This window comes from Electrophorus electricus, chromosome 1 (genome assembly GCF_013358815.1).
Source record: "Electrophorus electricus isolate fEleEle1 chromosome 1, fEleEle1.pri, whole genome shotgun sequence".
NCBI lineage: Eukaryota > Metazoa > Chordata > Actinopteri > Gymnotiformes > Gymnotidae > Electrophorus > Electrophorus electricus.
Genome location: NC_049535.1, coordinates 20904963 through 20917331, shown reverse-complemented (window position 1 = coordinate 20917331; position 12369 = coordinate 20904963).

Sequence of the window (12369 nt, the reverse complement as noted above, 5' to 3'; positions counted from 1 at the left end):
GAGGCCACGATGGAGCTTTCGCACACTTTCTCTTCCTTCTGTTTGGTTCATTCTGTTCCTTTTTCTTCGTTTATTTAACATTTGAGATTGAGGTAGTCTCCACCCCTGCCTCTGTCCTACCATCACTCCCTTAACCTCTTAACCTTTGACCTCTGCGCACAGCTGACTCTCCTACATGCTCTCTCGCTCTTTCTCTCTCTCTCTCTCTCTCTCCACTCCTCTTTTCTTTCACACTGTATCAGCTGAAGAAATATTATCATTTCCTCTGCAAAAGTATAGTCTGGTCGGGGTGGGGGTGGAGGGGAGTAAGGCAGATAAATGAAGATAGTAAAAAAGCAAAAAAGGATCAAGAGAAAAAGGAAAACAGATAACAGATAGATGAATGGGGGGGGGGGGGGGTGTGACCGCGTGGGTGAATGAAGAATAATGGTGAGTGTGGCGGGTTTTGGTCGTGCACCCCTGCTTGACTCTGCTGCTCTGGGTGGGATCATTCTGTTACAGCCCAGGGGGGTTAAGTGTGGTGAGTGGGGCTGGGAGGCCACAATACCCCCAACCTGGAGGGGTGCTGCAGAGGTCGTCCCCTTCCACTGCAGTCCAGCCCTGCGGCCCCGCTGGAGAAGCGCGAGGGAAAACAGCTCTCCTTTGGTTTTGTTTTCTTTCTTGTATGCTTGCCCCCCCCACCCCACGTTTTTCACAAAGTGGTGGCTGCCAGAAGTGCTTCTCTTCTCAAAGACAAATGCGACGCAGAACACCTCTGCAAGAAGACACAACACAAGAAAAATACACACACACGCACGAACACAAACAAAAGTGCTTTTTACACCTGTTTCCCTTTTTTTGTATCTGTCTCCATTTTTCTGGGGGAGGCAGGATGTTTGTCTTGGCTATGACCCTCCCCATGACTTAATCCCTGGGTGCTATTGTTAAATTTTGGGAAAAATAATGAAAGCCAAATGTGGCGTGGGACCCGAGATTGAGATTCGAGTCTGAGCTTCGGCAACATTGTATTTCCAGTCACTCAGGCCAAATAATTCACTTAATGTTTCCTTTGTAATATTACGCCAAACATGAGATCTTTACTTTGTCAGACCTGCTAAATATCAAACCCGCAGTATCAATAGGAAAACAGGTTTAATAACTGTACCCTGAAGAGGCCAGAGGAACACCTCTCACCTGGAAGTGATTAAGCAGGACAGGAAATGGAAACAGAGAGAGAGAGAGAGAGAGAGAGAGAGAGAGAGACAGAGAAAGAGCGAGAGAGCGAGAGAGCGACAGCTTCGCGGTAACACCAGTCTCCCACGAGGCACTGAGATATGCAGACTCAGCACATCCCTGACGGAGAGGGTCTGCTGCCGGGGCATCGCTCCAGGGGCTGCGTCCTCACAAACTGCACCTTTGCCCCGCAGCTTTGCTCTGGATGGGCTGCATAGCGTTGCGCTACTGGCTCATCTACAAATGCGTGCACCGGTTCCTCACGTTCGGACTGCCGCGGAGTCGCGTCCGGACGAGGCAGCGGGAGATCGGGGCCAACGGGGGCGAGAGCGCTCCTATCGAGATCCAGCGAGCAGAGGCGCATGATCATCTCCCAGGTCCGAATCAGAGCAAATAAATCAATGCGCAGCCTGGGCCTGTTCGCACCGGGAAAACGGATTCTGCGTGCTTAATGAGCAGGAGACAACGGGGCCGGCAGAGGACGAAGAGAGGAGAAAGAGAGGAAGAGGAAAGGAGACAGGAGAAGGACAGGAGGAGAGGAGAGGAGAGGAGGATGTGGTGTAACCCATACGGATGATGGAAGGAGCAGACGTGCCCCAGGTACCTGCCAAGAGCAACGGCAGCCAAGTCAGGGATTTGGCCGGAGCGTCCCTTTCCCTCGCCCTGGCGACGGAGGAGACGTTCGTGTTCCCTGGCAGATTTACAGCACGCTGGGAGAGACAATCGCGCGTCCGCGGCAACCAGAGCTGTGGTGAGGATAACTGGAACAGCAGATCATAAAGGCGAGGGGGGGGCTTGCTGCGCCACAGGCGTTGGTGTTTGTCAGACTAACGCAGGGCGGTGATGTGAACAGATGAGGGGAGGCATTAGTGGTGGGCATCTGAAATACGTCTTTGGACTTTTGGCAAAACAATTCATGTGGCACTTTAAAGCACTTTAAAGGAGCAATAAGCTCAATTTTTGAGAATTGCTTCCTGACCAGAGATTGAGATAAATCATGTGACCAGTCATGTGACCTGCAATAACATTCAAGTAAGGTTTTGGAGGTGAGACTAGGAAATCACTAAATGCATTCGCTTCTAATGCTGAGTTTGATCTTTGGCCATTACACACATCTAAATTTATTACATAGTTGCCTTTTAACTGTGGTTGGTCCATGTGGTTTTATGGTCGAGACACCGGCCAGGAGTAGAGCTATTAGCTTTAGGAAGTGTTTTCTTACTTGAGAGAAACTGAGTTTTAGCAATGTTTTACAAAGTCTTTTTCCATCGTTCGTGTATTGTGCCTGGCTTTGAGACATGTTCATGTAAAGGCATGCACAAAAGTACGGCCCACATCCTATCAGCGCCATTAACAATTCACAACGTCAGAACATACTCCAAACTATAGCACTCATCAATCCCTTCAATATGACACATCTCTCCAGATGCTTTTTTTGGTATAATGGTTTGCAGGCAAAATAGGCAAAGGAACTGTGTTTGTGTTTGTGTTTGTGTGTGTGTGTGTGTGTGTGTGTGTCTGAAGACTCATGGAAGACAAGCATCAAGAATATTCTCTGTCCTGTTCCCAGATGGTGGAACGGCTGTCTACTGGCTGTCTGGACAGCAGAGTCCCTTGCAGTCTTCAAACGCAGACTGAAGACTTTTATTGTGTAATGTTTAAATGGCCATTGATCCTGCACCTGGTAGGTAACTGAAGCTCAAGTGTGTATAGTTTGATATTAATTGTTATTACACTTATTGTCTGAGCTTATACTTGTTTTGCACTTCTAGGCATCAGCATTGATCCCTGTATTTCTACAGTACTCTAGTTCAATGGTATCTTGAACTCTAACCTACTGTCCTAACTAGGATACATTCTATGAGTAAATGACAAAGCACTTTTGTAAATCACTCTGGATAAAAGCGTCTGATGAATGCTGAAAATGTAAATGTGTGTGTGTGTGTGTGTGTGTGTGTGTGTGTGTGTGCGTGTGTGTGTGCATTTGTACAGGAGAAATTGGAACGAGATCATTTGCATGGCTGTAAAAATATTGGAAATGCCACTCATGTTCTGGCATGTCTCTAGAGGACAGATGCCAATTATCTTCAGATGCAACCTTACTGTAAAGCTGGTATAAACGGCCCTGCTATGGACCAATTACAAACAATTAAAAGCCATCCAATACTCTCCTCACTGTGGCCCTGGTAGCACATTATCCATTACCTCATTTATCATCCTTTTAGACTCTTCCTGTGTCTGTCCCGGCCTCTGATTAGGCCTGGACTCACAAGGACTTTCAAAAGTGGAGAAAAGTTTGCACAGAGGATCCTCAGGCAAAAGATATAATGTCTTCAGTGGAATATTGGCATTAGCGCAACACAAACAAAAGAACTCCTGTAATTACGGATTAAAAAAAACCAAAAAACCTCTGCAAAGTGTGAGAACTTCCAAAACACAGTGTGTATCTTTGCCTCCGAGACCTTCTCCTTGTAGGATGAAGTCCGCAGGGAGGCTTTTCCTCTGGGAGTGTTCCAACCTGAATGTGTTTATACAGCAGCTGAACCCAGAAAATGGGGTTCTGTTAACAAACACAAGCGAGCGCTCCAGTCGCTGCTCCAACTCATGGCAGGCATGTTTTCTCTGCATGCAACACGTCTTGGCTACTGCACCCTACAGAAGGAGGTGTGTGTTTTTTCTTTTTTCTTTTTTGAAATGGGAGGCTAGAGATGAGTCTTTCACCACGGCCACATAAACAACCACCATCGCTCTGCCTCAGCTCCTTCGGCCCATGCTCGCACCATACATACAACCCCTCTGGGAACACGGGCGGAGCGCAAGAGTTCCAGCCCGGCGAGGACTAATATTAAAACAACGAACGCCCCATAATTATCATAGAATTCCAAAGAAGAGCGGCCCTTAATTAGGCCACACAGGATTCTCCTTCTAAAGTATGGATGTAATAAATAAGCCATTAGATGGGCACTAAAGGAGCAGGAAATAGAAGCAGCTGAGGAGTGGAGAGACTGGCCCCCACGCAAAGACTGATGGGGTGTGATGGAGAGCACCAGGGCCCCTGGGTGAAGTGAGCCCTTCCTTATTCCCAAACACTCCTCGCTGCCTTGACTATCCTCTCACGGGACACCATAAAAAGCCCCGGCAAACCGCGGTGGCGGTGCTAGCCCGAGCTAGCCCCCCCCGGTCTGTACTGGCCCCACACTGGCAGACCTTTTGGGGGTGGGTCAGACGTGTGGGGGAAATATCAGCACAAATGTTTGGCTACAGGGGGAAGCATGTAAAGTGTTGGAAGGAGAAGGTTTTCGAGGGCACCTGCAGCAGTGTGAAAGGGTTTATGATGCACCATGGCATGAACAGGCCCTATAAACCGTTTTATAGGATCCACAGGTAGAGTAGCAAACAGCTGGATGGCACAACTCGGACAATTGACAGCAAATTAAATTAAAATGGATTTTAAAGCAATGTTGAGATTTGTTTATTCTTCATAAAATATATGAAGGCATATATATATATATATATATATATATATATATATAGTCTTCCACTATTGTTACAATTGTCCACTATTGTCCATTATTGTATACATATATGTTATATTATTATATACACACACAAACAAATATATATATATATGAACACATGCAAATCTAATATGTGTAAATAGTTATTGCTGGCCATGTTGGTTAGCGATCGGTAATCTGTTATTTTGACATTATTTAGCTCCTGTGTCTATGCCCAGCCATCCAGGGTCTCGAGGAGGCCTGCTACAATAACCTTATTAAGGGCTGCTTTGAAGTTTGAACAAAACCTCATAACTATGAAATGATCAAACTCCTCCTAAAGGAACCCTACAGTTTTATTAGTTTTACAACTGCGGGCTTTTACAAATGTCCGTCTCCCCACAGCAAGTAAAAAGAACAGCAAAGTTTAATGGCCAACCAAAGGAATCAGGAGGAGAACTTGAGGCTGATTATGGCAATAACTCTCGCAGATACTAATTACAAATGGCTGTAAAATAAGTCAAACTGGCCATGCTAATGAACACACAGGGGACCTGATTGTTAAATCCACTTAAAAAAGTTCTATTCCTTTCTATCTTGTTTCCATTTTTCGTACCATGCCTGTGCTATCAAACCCAGCACAATAAATTTAGCTTTTAAAGGTCATTATACTGTCAACATTTCCAGAGTAAATTATTAATTATGAATCAATGAATGAATTAACTAACTTAAAATTATAAGACATATGAAAGAGAAGAAGAAGCCAGTGGAACCAGTGGCAACTTATTAAAAAACTTTTATTAATTAGATCCATTTTGGATCTATTCAGTCATGGGGTTACTTTAGCACTAATTAATGAATGGCGCTCAGAGAAGTGTGGTGCTTCTAACTCACCCAATATAGTGAGATCTGAGGCTTCAGAGGTGGCTTTTGCCACAGAGTGGAAAACAGAGAGGGCAACAGAGTGAAAAACAGAGAGGGCAACAGAGTGGGAAACAGAGTAGGCAACAGTGAAAAACGGAGTGGGCAACGGAGTGGGAAACGGAGTGGGCAACAGAGTGGGCAACAGAGTGGGAAACAGAGTGGGAAAGAGTGGGAAACAGAGTGGGAAACAGAGTAGGCAACAGTGAAAAACAGAGTGGGAAACGGAGTGGGAAACAGAGTGGGAAACAGAGTAGGCAACAGTGAAAAACAGAGTGGGAAACGGAGTGGGAAACAGAGTAGGCAACAGTGAAAAACAGTGGGAAACGGAGTGGGCAACGGAGTGGGAAACGGAGTGGGAAGCGGAGTGGGCAACGGAGTGGGAAACGGAGTGGGAAACAGAGTGGGAAACAGAGTGGGCGCTTTTTCCCCTTCCCAGTATCCTGCACTCTCCAAGGCCAACTTTGACCATCCAGCCCATGGAAAGGAGTCACAGGAGCAAGGGCTCCATATGAACCTGGGATACCAAGCTGTTCTTGAATTACACCAGGGCCTCCTTGACCTTCTGTGACCCCACCCTGATGTCTGCAGAGCCCATGTACATCCACTTTAAGATACCTCAAATCTACCAGACTAGTGTGACCTGCCAGGTATTACCACTTCTTTCCTGGGTCCAACCCATGTAATCAGGTAGACCAACGACACAGAGGGTATGTCATGGCAGGATATCCATCCAACCATATACTTGTCTCACATCTGATGGGTTTTTCTCTGTCAACCATCAGGGCCTCAACCACCAAGTAGAGGTGTCCTCTGACATGTATCTGCTATTCCAGAGTGGCTGGAAAGAGCCTAATTATTCAACAAGCTCTACATGTGCAGCTCTGCATTTCCTTCTCCACATGCTTCTTGTGTTTTTCAGTCCACATGTTTGCATATGGATTCGAAGATCAAAAATGATCTAAAGCATAAGCCACCTGACTCATGAACATGCACTTATAATACACACTGTATGAAAGTACAACTTCTCTTAGTTAAGGCTTTTACTAACTATCCAACAACACAGCTTGAGGTCAGGTAGATCACTTGCTTACAAGATCAACAGCCTGCAGCTGGAATTGAACCCATGACCTCTCGGGGCTTAATTAAGCACACTTAGCACAGGACTCCCACCCCCATCTGACGACGGACCTAATTTGTTTTGTTCTTACTGCAACATTCCCTAATTCTGTCTTCTGGCTTTTGCTCTGCCATCCATATCCCGCTCGGCGCTGTCCCCAGGGGACGCTAGGCTCGACAGGAAAGGCGCCTTCCAATAAAAAGTAGTTGACATTTTAATTGCATTTTTTTTCTCATCATGCAGTAATCTGTAGGATGGGCTTGGGTCCCTTTAGAGACCAATAACAATGATATTATGATTGGTAATTTCTTTGATAAACACTCCGACCCCCCCCCCCCCCCTTTGATCCGGACCACACTGGATGTGGCTTCAGGTGGATGGGCTGTTTGACTGTACCTCTGCTCCCCGTGCTCCACTGCTAACATGGTGTGTTCTTGTTTCCATGCGTCCAGTATAGACAGGGTCCCTGATACATTAGTGTTTGCTTTGAATCTTTGGATGAACTGTACAGTACGATTACTGAGTCTATATAAATGCTTTATGGAGATATAATTCCACCCTGGCTTCTTTAGCTTTTTCACCGTGTATCTGTATATGTTGTCTTTATTACTTCAAAGCAAAAACTGTTTAGATAAGCAAGGCAATCATTTTCTATAAACCACCTGAATAAAGTATAATAATTTAAAGTGTTCAAATAAGGTGTATCACTAACTATTGATCACATGGGAGTTCGTAGTGTAAGGGAGTTCTGCCTTACCACTGCCACCTCTGGACTGTTCACTAGAGATCTGGACCCATTTGTAAACCTGCTTTATGACAACATGGGTTGTAGAAAAGTGTTATATAAACACATTTGACTTGGACATGTAGTTCCTTTGCAGTGTACACCGCAGTCTCCTGTCCCTCTCCTAATGTGAATTTTGAATGCGGAGTGTTTTTCTATTTTTGAGATTTAACTGTATTTACAATAACATGTTTGTATTAATTATATTACTTCCTTTTCTTTACTTTCTGAAATGCTTGAGTAGTCTTTGTAACTCCTCAAACACAAATTCACTTTTGGAAAACTGCTATGTGAGTGTGAAATAAAAATCCAATCCAGTACTCCAGTGTACTGTATATAGTGGCATTTATATCATCATGGCCTGTCACGGATCCTCCCTCAGCAGTGCATCTCCAGGGCTCCACCTTGCCTGATTATTAGCAGCTGCTATGGTTTATTCATCATTAGTGTGTCTTATTTAAGGTCTTTGTGTGTTTCTTGCAATGAACCCTTACACCATCCCATGTGTTTGTGCTTTGTCATTTTCATTGCTTTGTGAATACCAGATTCTTCTTTGTTTATGTCTTTTATCTTGTTTGTCTCTGTTTATTAAAACTTTCTGCTTTAGTGTTTGCCAGCATCTCTGTGTTACTGCAGTACGATTTGGCCTAACTGTGGATGTCTTTTGCAACAACAGCAAATTCAACAACAGAAGGCAAAACTACACCTGCACCACCAGATGACTACTCTCCCTGCATCGAGATGCTGGCTGGACTGGAGCTGCTGATTTATTGATCATTTGTGTGACCTTTTTCCCTCCTAATTCCTGTCCAACTACGTAACCCACCACTACTCATTTACACCGTAGATGGCTGTCCATTGGGCTTTGGGTGGGTCCAGAAAGTAACCAATCCTGTGAAACTAAAGGTTGGGTTGACAGATTTGGAAACTGTTTCCCTTTTTATCATTCCTACTACACACTGTCATACTCTCATGGCTCAATTCCCCCCCCCCCCAAAAAAAAACAAAACAAAAAAACACACAAGCTCCGTATTTTCTGGAACTGCAGAGACTGTACCTTGGTCATCATAATGCAAGGCCTATTGCTGCCAACTCTGGTAAGGTTCAACTCCCACAGAAGGTCTGAGGATGGAGTAAATTCCTCAGGGGAAAAAAAAGGATCTTAAGTGGGTTTTCAGCAAAATCGCTGCTGTAGAATTACCACCGTACCAAACTTGGTACTGCGTGATTGATCCTCTCCCTGGTGCTACATCTCCTCTTCTGAGTATATCCCCTGTTGGCAAAGGAGATGTCTGCTATGGAGGATTAACTCGAGAAGGTCCTGAGGCAGGGTTTTAATCACCCTCCTACTTCGCCTGCCTTTGGAGGGTTTTTCTTTGTAGTAAAGAGGGATGGAGGACTGCAAAAATACATAGTCTACCAGGGCCTAAGTGAAGGCACAGTGAAGTTCCCAAAATCCCTGATTCTGGTCAGGAAACAACATTTCCATCTTACATCTGTTGCCTGCATGGCCTGCCTTATCATCGAGTGGCCTGTGCATGGAGGAGCACAAGGTACAGTCAGTGCAGGAATGGTCTCAACCCTGTCCTGAAAAGGGCTTGCAATGCTTCCTAGATTTCACCAGCTTCTACAGATAGAAATGTCTGGAGATTCTTTCATTGTCTACACTGACAATCAGAATCCAAATTACATCAGACTAGCCCAATGCTTCACTTATGTTCAGTTTACAATTCATATAGATCTGGTACCAAAAATATTAAAGCAGATGCTTTATCCAGGATTAATGAAACTGAATACACATCCTTGGTTGCGTGGATTGATAAGGACTTCATAGATGAAACAGCCAGAAAACCTGGACTGAGTGACTGACCTACCAAGTTGTTGTATATACTGTTGAGCTTTAGTAGACTTATCATGTGGCCACACAGGCCACTCAGGAGTGATCCAGACCCAACAACTCATGTCCCAGTGGTACTGGTGACCACCTTAAATATAGCCATACAACCCCATGTGGTCTTCTGATCAGTGAGTGCTCAGGCAAAGGTCCTATACCAGCTCCCAATGGTCACCTTAGAGATGATTCCAGAACCACATCACTGGTTGGAACTTTTGGAGGATTTTCACAGCCCTCTCAGGATCAGAAATTAAAATCATCATACTTGTCATTGTCGCATCTCTAAAGCCTTGATCCAGGTCTCCCCACTGCAGGCAGTCTTCTGCCATTTCGGGCTGCCAGAAGATATATCATCTGACCAAGGTAACCAATTTACATAAAGTCTGGTGGGCATTTATGCATTTCTGAGTATGGGTTTGACTTGAGACTCACATCAGGTCATCACACTGAGTCAAAACGTCAGCTGCATGACTAAACTAGGAACTTCACTGTTACCTCTTATTGCAGAGTTACTGTGGAGATTGACAGGGTGACCGGTGTAGGTTTTTTCACTTGGCTAAGTATGCCTAGACCGTCAATATCAGTTTGTCATCAGGACACATTTCAGAGCTGCTTTGGTTAACTAACCCTGAGAGGTAAGCTGCTCCAGCAGTTGACAAGAAGTTTAAGGAGGTGTGACCCCATCTGGTCACCACCACTGGGAACCTCCTGGGTACAGGCTCTGAAGAAGCTCAGTCAAATGTCAATTGGAGATTGTGAAACCCATCAAGCGTGAACCTACAAACTGGAACTCCCCCTGCAGTTCCAAGTCTCACCATCCTTTTACATCTCGCTCCTCAGGCTGGTGGTGCCAAGTCCCCTACAAGAGGCAGAGCATCTGCTCATATCACCATATTCCGTCAGGGCTTTCTTGGACTACTGAAGGTGGGGTGGTCCCCTTCACTATATACTAAGAGTGAGGCCAGATTCAGGGTTCCTGCTGGTGATGGTTTGGACCCTATTTTGATGTTTGTTTTTTTTAACCATTGGTGATATTCTGGCCACCCACACTTGTCCACCACGTCCGCTGGGTACTTGGTTCTGCACTTTGGAAGCAGCTTTAGTCAAGGCTCCGCCTCCAGCAGCACACCGACTCTCCTTATTAGCACCTGCACCTTCTTTCTCCATTATTAGTGTGTCTTATCTAAGGGTTATGTTTGTGCCTTGCCATTTTCATTGCCCTGTGAATGCCTGATGCTTGTTTATGCCATTTGTCTGTTTACAAAAGCTTTCTTCTTTAGCGCAAGTACTGAATTCAGTAAGTACTGAATTCATGTTTTTGCACTTCAAACATCTATTGTTTCCAACAAGGCCAAGGTGAAAGAGGACGGATGCAATGACCCAGGGATGTTCAGTATTTGTTGAATTACTCCATAAGCTCGTCAAGCCTAATAAACCCATGTCAAATTCATGTCTCTCCATACTGAATATGAAGTGCGTGGAGCATACATAATGTCCTTAATGGATCAGTTTGTCACGCTAATCTGTGAAGTACACAAAGACAGCTTAGACATCTGCCTGTTGTGTGGGAGTTGGGGTGTGCCGCTGAGATTTTGGACTTCGCCTGTTTTCTCCCACAAGAGCTGGAAGGCTACAGGGCGACTAATAGCTTTCAATTATGAGTTCTGTCGGTGTCCTACACAAAATGGTTTTGGCATTTTAGCTTGAATGTAAGTGAGGAACACCTGAAAGAAAGAGAGAGTGAGAGAGAGAGTGAGAGAGCTCACTCCAATTCATGAGCGCATGTCTCAGGAAAGAAGGTGACATCCAGCTTTCAGTCTCCATCACACTCAGAGAAGTCACATGGGACAGTCAACAGGGGACTGATTTATATAGTGCACTTAGAGAAGACACACACACACACACACACACACACACACACACACACAGAGTAGACACAGAGTAGACACAGAGTAAACACAATTAAACATAAGTACATGCACAAGACACACACAAACATGCAGGCACATCCATAAACTTCCAAATATACATACATGCATATTTAAACACACAGTGGCATACACCCCCCCACACACACACACAAGCTGCCTATATTAGCAAGTAAGTCAAATGAAGTACACTCAGTACAAGTCACCAGGCATTATCATCATTATTTCATTCTAACCGTTACACATTACACTCGTGCTTATCAATGCTGGCTCGATTCCATCTGGAGCTCTCTTTTCCTTTACGGAATACGGAGTCACTGAAGTGGAACGTTCAGGAGTTATCGCGGTTCCAGGGGTTAAAGGTCGAGCCACTTCTTGCAGACGTCCCCCCCCCGTGGAAAGATGGAAAGGAGGAGAAGTAACTGGAAGTCGCATCCCTTTCTCTCCTCGCTTCTGCTTCAAGTTGAATGGCAGCAAAAATCCAAGATCTTTCAATTACCATTTTTCCCCTCCCATACGTCTCCTCTAATTTTTTTTTCTTTTACATTTAAATTGGATGTGATCTCGGAGGAAATAGTTATCATTTTAATGACGGTCTCCATTCATTAAAACCCTCCCATTCTACTCTTCCTGAGACGCTCTTGGGAGGCTGCGTGCTCACGACGCAGCCCCACACACACTGGCTCTGTTCAATTACTTCACTTCTGGCCCTGCCCCGAAGGGGCCCTTCGTGTGGCCCCTAATCCTGTCCTTGGGAGCCTTGTCTCCACAGATGAGGAAGTCGGAACAGATTCCAAAGCTGTATGCATGTATGTAAAGGAAAAGACTCAACTGTACATATATAGGTCCCTAGGCCAAGATAGCTATTTTTGTATCTCACTGCAGTATTTTATGTTGTCAGACTTATTGGCCAAGAGCATGAGATTTGGCCTGTGTTTATGTATTGTATTTGTATTTTAAGAATTGCTCTATTTGTATTTAAAGGATCATTAATTTTATAGGTAGGAATGGAG